This window comes from Schistocerca nitens, chromosome 2 (genome assembly GCF_023898315.1).
Source record: "Schistocerca nitens isolate TAMUIC-IGC-003100 chromosome 2, iqSchNite1.1, whole genome shotgun sequence".
Classification (NCBI taxonomy): Eukaryota; Metazoa; Arthropoda; class Insecta; order Orthoptera; family Acrididae; genus Schistocerca; species Schistocerca nitens.
In genome coordinates this window covers 668,586,200-668,598,398 of record NC_064615.1, presented here as the reverse complement: position 1 = coordinate 668,598,398, position 12,199 = coordinate 668,586,200, and positions in this window count along the sequence as shown.

Here is a 12,199-nt window from a genome sequence, read left to right as displayed (position 1 = left end):
TAGACCAGTTTAGGCCTACTTGCATTGAGCATTTAGCATACGATCTCTAGATGGGAAACGAACTACCTGCCTTCAGCTACTGATAAAATTCTTACGGATTTCTGACTGTCGTTAATCCTGTGGCGCACGTCTACACTGCAGTGTGCAGCTGATAATGGTCGCTACTTTGGCGATTCCAATCAGTCCAGAGGTTGCAAATGCACGCACGTCACAGCGCCAGTAGGGAACGTCCACTAGAGTGGACTGCGTTCATTTGTAGCTTCAGGATTGATTGACAACACTAAAGACGCGACATTAAAAGCTGTCCACTACAGTGGACATGTGCACCACAGGGTTAATATAAAAAATAGTGTTAATCGCTATTAATATTACACTTCGCGTTTCTATGCATGATTTTTCAGCAGACAAAAAATACGTTTGGGATCTGGTGCAGCTGGGAGAGCGTCATTCCGTCACTCTATACGAAGAATGTTTTGATGTCTTCTAATAGTGAGCTGTAATGACAAAGTTGACTTATACATTTTCCATGCATACTGAGATATTTGTTACGATTACTCGCGTTCAGATAAATTCAGTTTCGTGACCATTAAAAATCGTTATGCAAAGTAAGTGTTCCGTGCCTAGATAATCTCCTACAAACTCTTTCCAGTCAGATAGCGTTAATAGTTTTATTATGAGCCTAAAGATTGTCTATGAGAAGGCGATACTTTTTAATTCAGATCATATCTGCACCTACTTCCGTAGGTAATCCGTTTTCAAAACCTAGCAGAACCCTACAATGTAATCAGAATTCAGTCATCCGTTTCTGTTGAAACCTGTCTGCTTGATGCGGCTGAGCAGCGCGGTTTCGTATGATACTTAGAACACCCGTGATCTTTCCTACACCTCTACGGTCGCAGGTTCGAATCTTGCCTCGGGCATGGATGTGTGTGATGTCCTACATAATGGTCGAACGGGGTTTAAGTAGTCCTAAGTTATAGCGGACTGATGACCTCAGAAGTTAAGTCCCATAGTGCTCAGAGCCATTTTTTTCCTACACCTCTGCCTTGCCCACTCCAAACCAGCTATCTACCCAATGGTCAAACCGACCGAGGTGGCGCAGTGGTTAGCACACTGGACTCGCATTCGGGAGGACGACGGTTCAATCCCGTCTCCGGCCATCCTGATTTAGGTTTTCCGTGATTTCCCTAAATCGCTTCAGGCAAATGCCGGGATGGTTCCTTTGAAAGGGCACGGCCGATTTCCTTCCCCATCCTTCCCTCACCCGAGCTTGCCCTCCGTCTCTAATGACCTCGTTGTCGACGGGACGTTAAACACTAATCTCCTCCTCCTCCCAATGGTCAACGTGTCAGTTATCAACTATGATGTCCAGCATCATTAACTACTGACCGTCGTCGTGTATTATTTATAGCAATGTGGAAGAACTGTATGGAAAGTCGCAAATTGGCAAACGTCGGCCTTAATCTCTACTGTTGTAATTACGTTGTCTTATGAATCTTGCAGCTAGCAGCGCAAGATGGATCTTGTACAAAGAAGATTTCAGAAATTGCTGCTACACTGGGTTTCCAGAAGTGACCTCACTAATTCTTTAAAACTCGTCATTTCTTCTTGTTAAAAGAATGGCAGCTCTGATACTGGCCGAATACTTTATTTACAGTCAGCATTTAACGAAACAGTCTTCTGAAAAATTTGAAACTTCACTTGAAGATTATCTTTCGAAATTTTTTTAAAATTCGCACAAAGATCTAACTCAATAATGATACCTCGAACCACTTGTCTCAGCTTTTGTTACGGAGTCTCCTGCAGAAAGTAAGTTTCCCAAATTAGTTTGTTGATTTCAGCTGTGCTCGTGCTTCTGTTAGAGATGAATTACATGAAGGCCGAACAGAATCGTTGTTGTTCCAGAAATATATAGATGCTATGCCCACCGTGGTTGAAGAGGCTCTGCATGTGGATTACTGCAAGTTAGGGACGTTCTTAGCCATGTATAAGTCTGCAGTTTTGCCTGAACATTAAGCAGCAAAAAACATCGCTTCCAGATGAGTTCCACACAATTCAACCGATTTTCAAAAACAGGCTGTATCTATTTCTGGAAGGAAATGCTAGAAAAATTCGAACGAAAAAGTGCAATAACTGTGTACGTGACACAACAGAAGATACAACACGGATTTGTATTCTAGTAGTAGGCTGCCTGCCTAACGACGTCCGTGGGCAATAAAAATTAAGTTTTCAGTATTCCATACAATTATGGAGCGAATTTAAATATTTAAAATGCTGTCATAATCTATTCATTAACAGACATAATCTGAAGGTTTAACACTGTAAAAAAAAAGTATTACGCTATGTATATGTCTCCGTAACTCATGCCGTGCAAACTACTCAGACTATATTCAGCCAGTATTTGAGAATCAGAGCACTTAACAACATTCAACAAACTTTGCACATTATATCAAATATTTTCTAAACTTTTCCCACTGTAACGTCACACAGAAAGATGAAAGAAAGAAAGTTTACTGTGTACTATATTTTTGCTGTTTATACACTAAAACTGCCACATCTGGCACGACGTTTCAATTTATTCCGTCTTCCCTACTAAATGTATTGGCAACAAATTTTGTTGCCAATATCCACATATAGAACTAAACATACCTGAAAATTTACCCTGCACAACACAATTAAAGGATCACGTTTTTGAAACCCCCTTAATTGTCTCCCATTTCGATACGTTGTATGTTTGAAATATGGCACAAAGGTGCTTACAGCATTCTTCTGCAATGGCGCCACGCCACCCTCGGGCTCAGCGACCCTTCAAACAGCAAGGTGTCGACACAAGCGAAAAAAAGGTCAGAGTTCGGTGACGAGAATCCTAGGTGCACGCAGGCAAGCTATACTGCTGCTCTTGTTCCTGTTATTAAGCATGTGGATTCGGAGGGGTGTGGAAGCCGTTGTTTGCCTGCGCCTAGGACTTCGTCACACGTTGCCTCCGTACAGATACATTTTTAAAGTGCTCAATAAAATCAATAAAAGTGGCCGGGTGGCAGCGAGGTTGTTGCCAGAATAGGGGTTTTAGAGGGCCCTTTGCCGTTTCATTAATGTTTGTGTCAATGTCGCACCCCTCTATGAACACACCACTATCGCCATACAGGAGAACTGAAAAAGTACAAGCGCTCTGGGCTGCTTTGGATGGCGTTCACATTTCATGGAATGGTATTGAAGGTCCCTAGTGATTCCACCACGAATACCAGAGCAAACATTCGGTCAGATTACACTCCAAGGGGATGCGACCACGTTCAATGAGCTTGCTTGCCAGAGATGTCCCTCGAGAAGGGTTGAAGCGCCCTGGAGGGGTCAGCAGCGTTCTGTTCTCATCACGACCCGAAGTGTTGTTTTCGCCAGTGAAATGTGTGGGAATCATCAGCCCAAGGAATAGAGAGGTGTTGTTGACACCCTTTATCCCACCCGCTACGGCCTTTTCGTGTCGATTATGAGCGGCGATAGTGTGAAATGCTTTCCTCGATCACCAAAAAGAAAATCACGTGATTTCAAAGCCAGGCGTCGTGATTACGACCTCCATTGCAAAGACGTCAAGAGAAGTGTTGAAAGGTGCGTGAGAGAGGAGGATGTGACCATCGTCGCATTGTGTGATAGTCTAAGGTGGCGTTGGACAGAATTGTGATGAAATTTGTTGCCAGTGTGATATCATTACCGCAACTTACACCTCACTTAAACTTCTGTGCTATTTGAAACGTGGGGAAGGTTGTAGCCACCCTTGAGCAAAATTTCAAGCTTCCTCTCAGAATGGGAGACAATTACGGAGTTTCTAAAACGTGATTCTTTAATTGTGTTGCGCAGTGCATATCACTGCACCACTCGTGGTTCAGGAGATGTGACTTCAGAAACACCGAGAAACAGAAAATCTAGCTTTCCGTAAAAGGGAGCGTAAATTACCCAAAATATATTTACCCGGTGTTTGATAATGATAATATTCAACGACTTTCAAGAAACTATAAACATAATTTCGAATCTTTTTTAAGCAACTTCTCGCTTAGATCATTAACTTGAAGCATTTAACACAATAACTCTCTTGTAAAGTAATCAGACATTTGTAGTTGTTTTAAACATGGGAGTTCGATGCTTTAAAGAATAGGGAGTTTCAGTTGACTGGTATTCTTACAAGATGGAAATCATGCAGTCATCGGGAAGCACTTCCAACAGACTGGTCATCTGTTGTTTTCGTTACACTGGAAATGTAGTGAACATTGCTTTACAGAATCAAATGAAACACAACAATCTGGCAGCAGCAAGTCATCGATGAACGCTGAAAACACAGATAACAGCTCGAACCATTATTTATTGTGACAGAGTGAGCTGTCATTCAAGCCACGGATTATTTCACCCAGACATCGAATTAACGTCTCATTGCACTCATTCACCTTTTTTGTGACCTAACAACTTCTTTTTCGCATGTGAAACAAAATATGCTGGACAGCTAAATCTATAAATTCTAGAAGCGACACAGTGTTCCAAATCATGTTTTAAGGTACAAAAATCAGAGCTGAAAAAAAGGATTTGATAGTTGGGTCGAATCCTGCAAAAGAAATTTACAAATTTGAGAATCAATGAAGCGATTTGTACCAAAAGCTTTTTTTTTATTCTTCTGCGTTAAAACATGAATGGCGGACGTCGTGTGACAAAGTGTCGAAATGCTTTAAAATTTTGTGCTACGATGACTAGCTACCGCAGCTGGATGCTACGCCCTAAACGGCACACGGTACGCCAAAAAGGCATATTATTTTCATTCAGTATCTCATCATTGTGCATTCTCAGACTAAACTAGACCAAGTTGCTCATATCTGAGAAGCGTAGAGCTCCGTCTTTACTTTCATTTTTGTGGTTTCTCTAAATCTTCTAACGTGAAGGTCTGAATGCTTCCCTCAGCGGTCATACCCGCTTATGTTCTTTTTGTTCTACAGGTGTTGATAGGGGACTCGTTACATTTTAGAATCTAGATAAAAGTGTTATACACTCCTGGAAATGGAAAAAAGAACACATTGACACCGGTGTGTCAGACCCACCATACTTGCTCCGGACACTGCGAGAGGGCTGTACAAGCAATGATCACACGCACGGCACAGCGGACACACCAGGAACCGCGGTGTTGGCCGTCGAATGGCGCTAGCTGCGCAGCATTTGTGCACCGCCGTCGTCAGTGTCAGCCAGTTTGCCGTGGCATACGGAGCTCCATCGCAGTCTTTAACACTGGTAGCATGCCGCGACAGCGTGGACGTGAACCGTATGTGCAGTTGACGGACTTTGAGCGAGGGCGTATAGTAGGCATGCGGGAGGCCGGGTGGACGTCCCGCCGAATTGCTCAACACGTGGGGCGTGAGGTCTCCACAGTACATCGATGTTGTCGCCAGTGGTCGGCGGAAGGTGCACGTGCCCGTCGACCTGGGACCGGACCGCAGCGACGCACGGATGCACGCCAAGACCGTAGGATCCTACGCAGTGCCGTAGGGGACCGCACCGCCACTTCCCAGCAAATTAGGGACACTGTTGCTCCTGGGGTATCGGCGAGGACCATTCGCAACCGTCTCCATGAAGCTGGGCTACGATCCCGCACACGGTTAGGCCGTCTTCCGCTCACGCCCCAACATCGTGCAGCCCGCCTCCAGTGGTGTCGCGACAGGCGTGAATGGAGGGACGAATGGAGACGTGTCGACTTCAGCGATGAGAGTCGCTTCTGCCTTGGTGCCAATGATGGTCGTATGCGTGTTTGGCGCCGTGCAGGTGAGCGCCACAATCAGGACTGCATACGACCGAGGCACACAGGGCCAACACCCGGCATCATGGTGTGGGGAGCGATCTCCTACACTGGCCGTACACCACTGGTGATCGTCGAGGGGACACTGAATAGTGCACGGTACATCCAAACCGTCATCGAACCCATCGTTCTACCATTCCTAGACCGGCAAGGGAACTTGCTGTTCCAACAGGACAATGCACGTCCGCATGTATCCCGTGCCACCCAACGTGCTCTAGAAGGTGTAAGTCAACTACCCTGGCCAGCAAGATCTCCGGATCTGTCCCCCCATTGAGCACGTTTGGGACTGGATGAAGCGTCGTCTCACGCGGTCTGCACGTCCAGCACGAACGCTGGTCCAACTGAGGCGCCAGGTGGAAATGGCATGGCAAGCCGTTCACAGGACTACATCCAGCATCTCTACGATCGTCTCCATGGGAGAATAGCAGCCTGCATTGCTGTGAAAGGTGGATATACACTGTACTAGTGCCCACATTGTGCATGCTCTGTTGCCTGTGTATATGTGCCTGTGGTTCTGTTAGTGTGATCATGTGATGTATCTGACCCCAGGAATGTGTCAATAAAGTTTCCCCTTCCTGGGACAATGAATTCACGGTGTTCTTATTTCAATTTCCAGGAGTGTATTTAAAGCCCAGAAAAGTTAACCTGTGTAGCGTGCGAAAAGGCATCAGTGTATAATAAGTACAATATGTAAAGAGAGAAAAATTGATCACTTCTTACGATTCGTGATTGCAGAGGCCCACAAATTTAGGCGTTTCATCGCAAACACTTCATATGCCTTGGATCTGATCACATTCACTGTGGTCATGTAGTTGAAATGTACAAAATATAAATGTAGCACCAAATCCATTCAGTTATTCTGACAGGTCTAAAACTCTGAAACCCAACATTAGGGCCTATCGTCAGGTACCATCGTTAACGATTATTACTCAAGAATTCATCTGCAGTTTAGATGAAAGGTCAGTTCCTTATAGGACTGGGTTTCGGTTGTCATGTTGGTGTCCGGAAGTCATCGATCACAATAACAAGTTGAAACATCGCTTAGAAGATACACACAGACCTGTCATTGGTCTGCAGATTGTGAGACACTCTAGGAAAGCTAAAGGCAATAATGGGACTCTTAGCTGGGCGTTTGTGAACTACCCGTGCGCTTGACGAACGGTATCGCTTTCTAACAAATTTTTGTGGCGTTCGGTCAATGGCAAACAAATAATTTAATTGATTTATACAATACCTCACGTGAAAACCTACTTCCGCTACTCAACAAATAACAACTATTCTTAGATTCAGTTGATCAGGGAAACATGGAAAAATACAACAAAATACACTTCACTCAATCAAATTTATGTATAAAAGTCCCTGTAAATTACTCATTATAAAACTTGTAGATATAACCAATAAGCAACACATATTACTAACTACCAGAAATCTCGTAAGTTTCTGTCCGTATATTTCACTAATTTATTGTTTTCCTTGGGACAGTGATCAAAATATTAAGTAGGTTTGTTATTTATAATAAACTGCTAATAATGAACTTCGAAACTGGTGATAATTACATACAGGTTACCAATAACGTGAACGAAATTCCTTTGGTTATAAATAGATGTTTGATAAAACCTTAACTGTATATTAAAATTTCACTTTTATGTTACTTAACACTCTACTTTTGATTAGTAGCTAATAAATCAAAAAAGAAATACTTTCCCAGTTGTCATAAAAACTGATTATCATTTACGTCCTTTTTTAGATTTAATGCCCATAAATATGATGACAAAAAGCTAAATTTAGTTTTAATTTACTTTGTTCAAGAAAATACAATCAGATAACAAAATACATCAAACCACACTCCCTATTCTTTACATATCGTCATTACAAGTTTTAACCAACAGATTCTGCCACTTCTCCTCTCTCTGTGTCACAAGACCAAACTAACTGTCGATCTCTCGATAGCAACAAGTCAATTTTTTTTTGTTCATCGTCCGGTGCTGTCCTCCATTGACAAAACTTTGTGTCATACGCGTGACATACAAATGTGTTATTTAGTTTCCACCTCAGTTACCTTTTATTGACAACGGAATTCATTGTAAATGGCTTCGTGATCTAAGGTGCTTTTTATGTTTTGGGCTCGGGCTGTTGGTCTTTAGCTATGACAAACTGGCAGCATGTCTTACGTGATATAGTGCTATAACTCCTTCTCCGTACATCGTCAGCCATCTCCTTTTTCAGAATGATAATTTCTTTCACCTCAAGGCAAAGACCTTTGCATCATTGGTCCAATAAATTCAGACAATATGTCTAGACCAGCCCTCACAGACCCCCTACTGCTTCCTGGTACAACGCCTCCTTGATAACAATAACGTATCTCGAACAGAAGCAGCATTTCTATGCCAATCAGTATGGATTCCGAACAAAAATTATCATTTAAACCTGAACTTGCGCTTGTACCCTAAAAGTCAGAAGTCAAGGAAATCACGCAAATTCCACGTTTGTAGAAGCATATGATTCGGTCATAGATAGTATACTAAAAAAAGTATGATTACATGGGATATAAGAATTTGATACCAGATTTTGCATGTAGTGGTAGTGAGGAAGCAGCTTGTTTTCTTGGATGGCGAGTAGATTCAGCTGTGCCCCAGGGAAGTGTGCTGCGACCCATATTGTTGATGCTGTGTGTCAAAGGCGTCTCTTACAATATGAATAGTAGATGACACAGGTCTGAATACAGCTGCATGAATATTCAATCTAAACTTAATAAGATTGTAAGTAGGTGCAAAGACTGGAAAATTGTTATAATGCCATGAGTGCAATGCTGTGCATTTTATAAGAGGTAGAAAAGTAATATTCTTGAGTTGCAGTTAGAATCAGTATACTCGATGAAATGGAATAATTACACAGGCTCAATCGTGGCTAAGGCAGCTGGCATACAGTGGTTAGTGACCAGGATAGTGGGGTAACACAGTCAGTATAGAAAGGAGACTGTTTAAAAGTCCATCGTATGTCCATCTTAGAATATAGTTCAAGTGTGTGCGACACGTACCAAAATGGGCAGACAGGGTCAGTTATCGTATACAAAGATGGGTAGTACCCATAGTCATAGCGCGGAAGATTGCTTGAAAATTTTAAGGAACCAGAACTCTAATTGCAGAGCCATGAAGATCAATCAAGCACTCATTCCTCCGGTGCTCTATATGCGACTGGAACGGGAAGAAATTCAGACTCGTGGCAAAATGCTAAGTGTCCTCTGCCAGGCCCTTCACAGAAGGCTGCAGTGGATATATATGTAGGTGTAGATGATCCAAAAATGGTTCAAATGGCTCTGAGCACTATGGGACTCAACTTCTGAGGTCATTAGTCCCCTAGAACTTAGAACTAGTTAAACCTAACTAACCTAAGGACATCACAAACATCCATGCCCGAGGCAGGACTCGAACTCGCGACCGTAGCGGTCTTGCGGTTCCAGACTGCAGCGCCTTTAACCGCACGGCCACTTTGGCCGGCGTAGATGATCCAAGGTCTTGGATGTGCGTCATATTTTTTCGCTGTTTAAGTATTCAGATTCCACCTCGAACTTACCGCAATACCTACCCGCACATTTAGACACTCTACTAATAGCAAAAAGAGTAACTCTGAGCTTTTGGTTGTATGACATCTGTATTTGCATTTTTGATATTGTGTCACAACCATTGTTCCACAGGCCAGCCTCTATACTCACTTACTGACTATCGCTAATAGTGGTATTTCAATGAAATATCTTATCGTAGTTTTAGTACCCACCTTGCTTTATAACTTCAGTAGGGGAAGCTACGTTAGCTATGTTCTTAATACATAAATATGTGTGAGATACCAAAGACAGGAGCCCCAAATATATCCAGAATGAATAAATACATGGAGCTGCAGTTTGTGCCAAGTTATAGCTGTCAATATGGCGAATTTCCTGACATGGGAGAGTAATTTTGAACGTTTATAGTCGTAGAATTACGACACCGACTTTTTTAACTATTTATTTCTTTCTGTGGCAGTTGAAAGAAGCTCCTAAGAGAACATATGTGTGGGACTTGATCAAACAGTATCAAGATAACAGAGCTGCAAACCATTGTCCCGCCGTCAGGAAAAGAGGTAAGCTTGACTGTCTGCCCTACTGTTCTAAATGTTGGCAAACATGTAACTCAGGTATGATTTTTGTGTTTATCTGTGAGCTTGAAACCCATATGTCTTGAGTTCTGCATTTGTAGCAGTCAGATAACTTGCTCGTAGAACTATTGAGACATTCAAAATGTATACGACAGTCGAAAAAGTCGCCTCGTCTAAGAACATGATGTTGAACTCATTGTGGGGCACCATCGGAATTCCTTTTTTTTTTTTTTAAAACGAATCTAGAGTTTACATTAATATGCCGAAAAGACGCTTACACGTGGTTACGATGTGATCAGTTATGATCCCTTGCATTTTACACTTTTCTCGTTCAGCAACCAGCCTCAGTATCCAACGCTCTAGATTTTTATTTTCAGCATGAATATACCTAAGTGCAAGCAAAGTTGATTCATTCATCTCAACCAAGGCCCAAAATACCTTCCAGATATGATACTCTATGCTCTACGCTCACGTTGCTGCCATTACCCAATACACATGACATCGTACATACCCTTGTGTATCGCGCTATAACAAGACGACCACGTCTACACTTCATCACCGATTTCGCCAATACTGCTGGTATATGTAGAGCTTGACAAGAAATGACAGTGACAAACGTGGGAGCTCCAGACGAACAAGCGTTTAGAAAATAAACGACGTTTCCGGCGAGTGTCGAACGAGCCATAGACCATTCGTGGTGGCGTAGTTTCCAGTCAGCGGTTGGCGCAGCGGAAAGATTACAGAACGGTGATGAAATGGCCATGCGGTCGCGTCCTTAAAGGGAAATATTTTATATTTGCAACTTTTACGTTTCTTAAACGGCAAATAAACCGAAATAAAGTTCATTTTATGTATTTGTTAATATTTTCATAAAAGGCATCAAAATGGAAGACGGAGAAAAACGTGGGATTGCAAATATATATCCAGGAAGGGACTATAAAGCGTACACCAAAACTCCGTAAGTAAAATTAGGTACTTTTATTACTTTACAGTTGATCATTTGCACATGATGGGGAGATATTCACCGCAAAAACGGAGGACGCAGATTAAAACTGTGTGCCCGACCGAGACTCGAACTCGGGACCTTTGCCTTTCGCGGGCAAGTGCTCTACCAACTGAGCTACCGAAGCACGACTCACGCCCGATACTCACAGCTTTACTTCTGCCAGTACCTCGTCTCCTACCTTCCGCTGCAGAGTGAAAATCTCATTCTGGAAACATCCCCCAGGCTGTGGCTAAGCCATGTCTCCGCAATATCCTTTCTTTCAGGAGTGCTAGTTCTGCAAGGTTCGGAGGAGAGCTTCTGTAAAGTTTGGAAGGTAGGAGACGAGGTACTGGCAGAAGTAAAGCTGTGAGTACCGGGCGTGAGTCGTGCTTCGGTAGCTCAGTTGGTAGAGCACTTGCCCGCGAAAGGCAAAGGTCCCGAGTTCGAGTCTCGGTCGGGCACACAGTTTTAATCTGCCAGGAAGTTTCATGCCGAAAATAGATTATAAAATTTATACCTTGCTAAACACAACAAAAAGGAGGAATACGCAATAAATGTATGAAATAAATACAGGAACTACGTTACAAATAGCACGCATACAAAAAATTATATGAACTTGTATTTGTTTCTAATTAGTTAGTGAAGTGTCTGACCGTTTCATTGGGTAGCAGCTCCTCTGTTCTTGGCTGAATCTTCTTTAGTGCAAGTATCAGTGGTGATTCTGGATTCAAGCGGTTTATTTGTTTCGTTTTGGTTGCTGTCAGTGTAAAGAAACTTTGCTCACGCAAACAAGTAGAGGGGAATGGAAGGAGTTGCGTAATGGCAGTGTCACTATGTTCGGTATAGTCTTCACTTGCGTAACACCAGAAATCACAAATTCAGGTGGTTTCGATTTTTATGTCTAGTGGACTGTCAACAGGCATTTCCAAAAGCATTTCTTTTCATTTTATGGCAAGACAGGAGGAACTGATGGCGTCGCTGCAGAACGCATTTGCAGTCCAGTCTGGTGTATTATCGTCTTTCCCATTATGTGGAAAGTATTTTAAAAACTGTAACTTGAATTTCTCTCAGTGTATTTACATTATTTCCAAAAGTCCATCAGCAATAATACTTCATTTTGTCCACTAAATTCCAATACAGTCTGAACTACTGCAGTGTTTCCTTTATTAACACAATAAATTCTAAAGGAAAGTTTCATACAATGCCGTTCTACTTTCTCACGACCTTTAAAAATATTTGTGTCAAAACCTTGGAGCTGA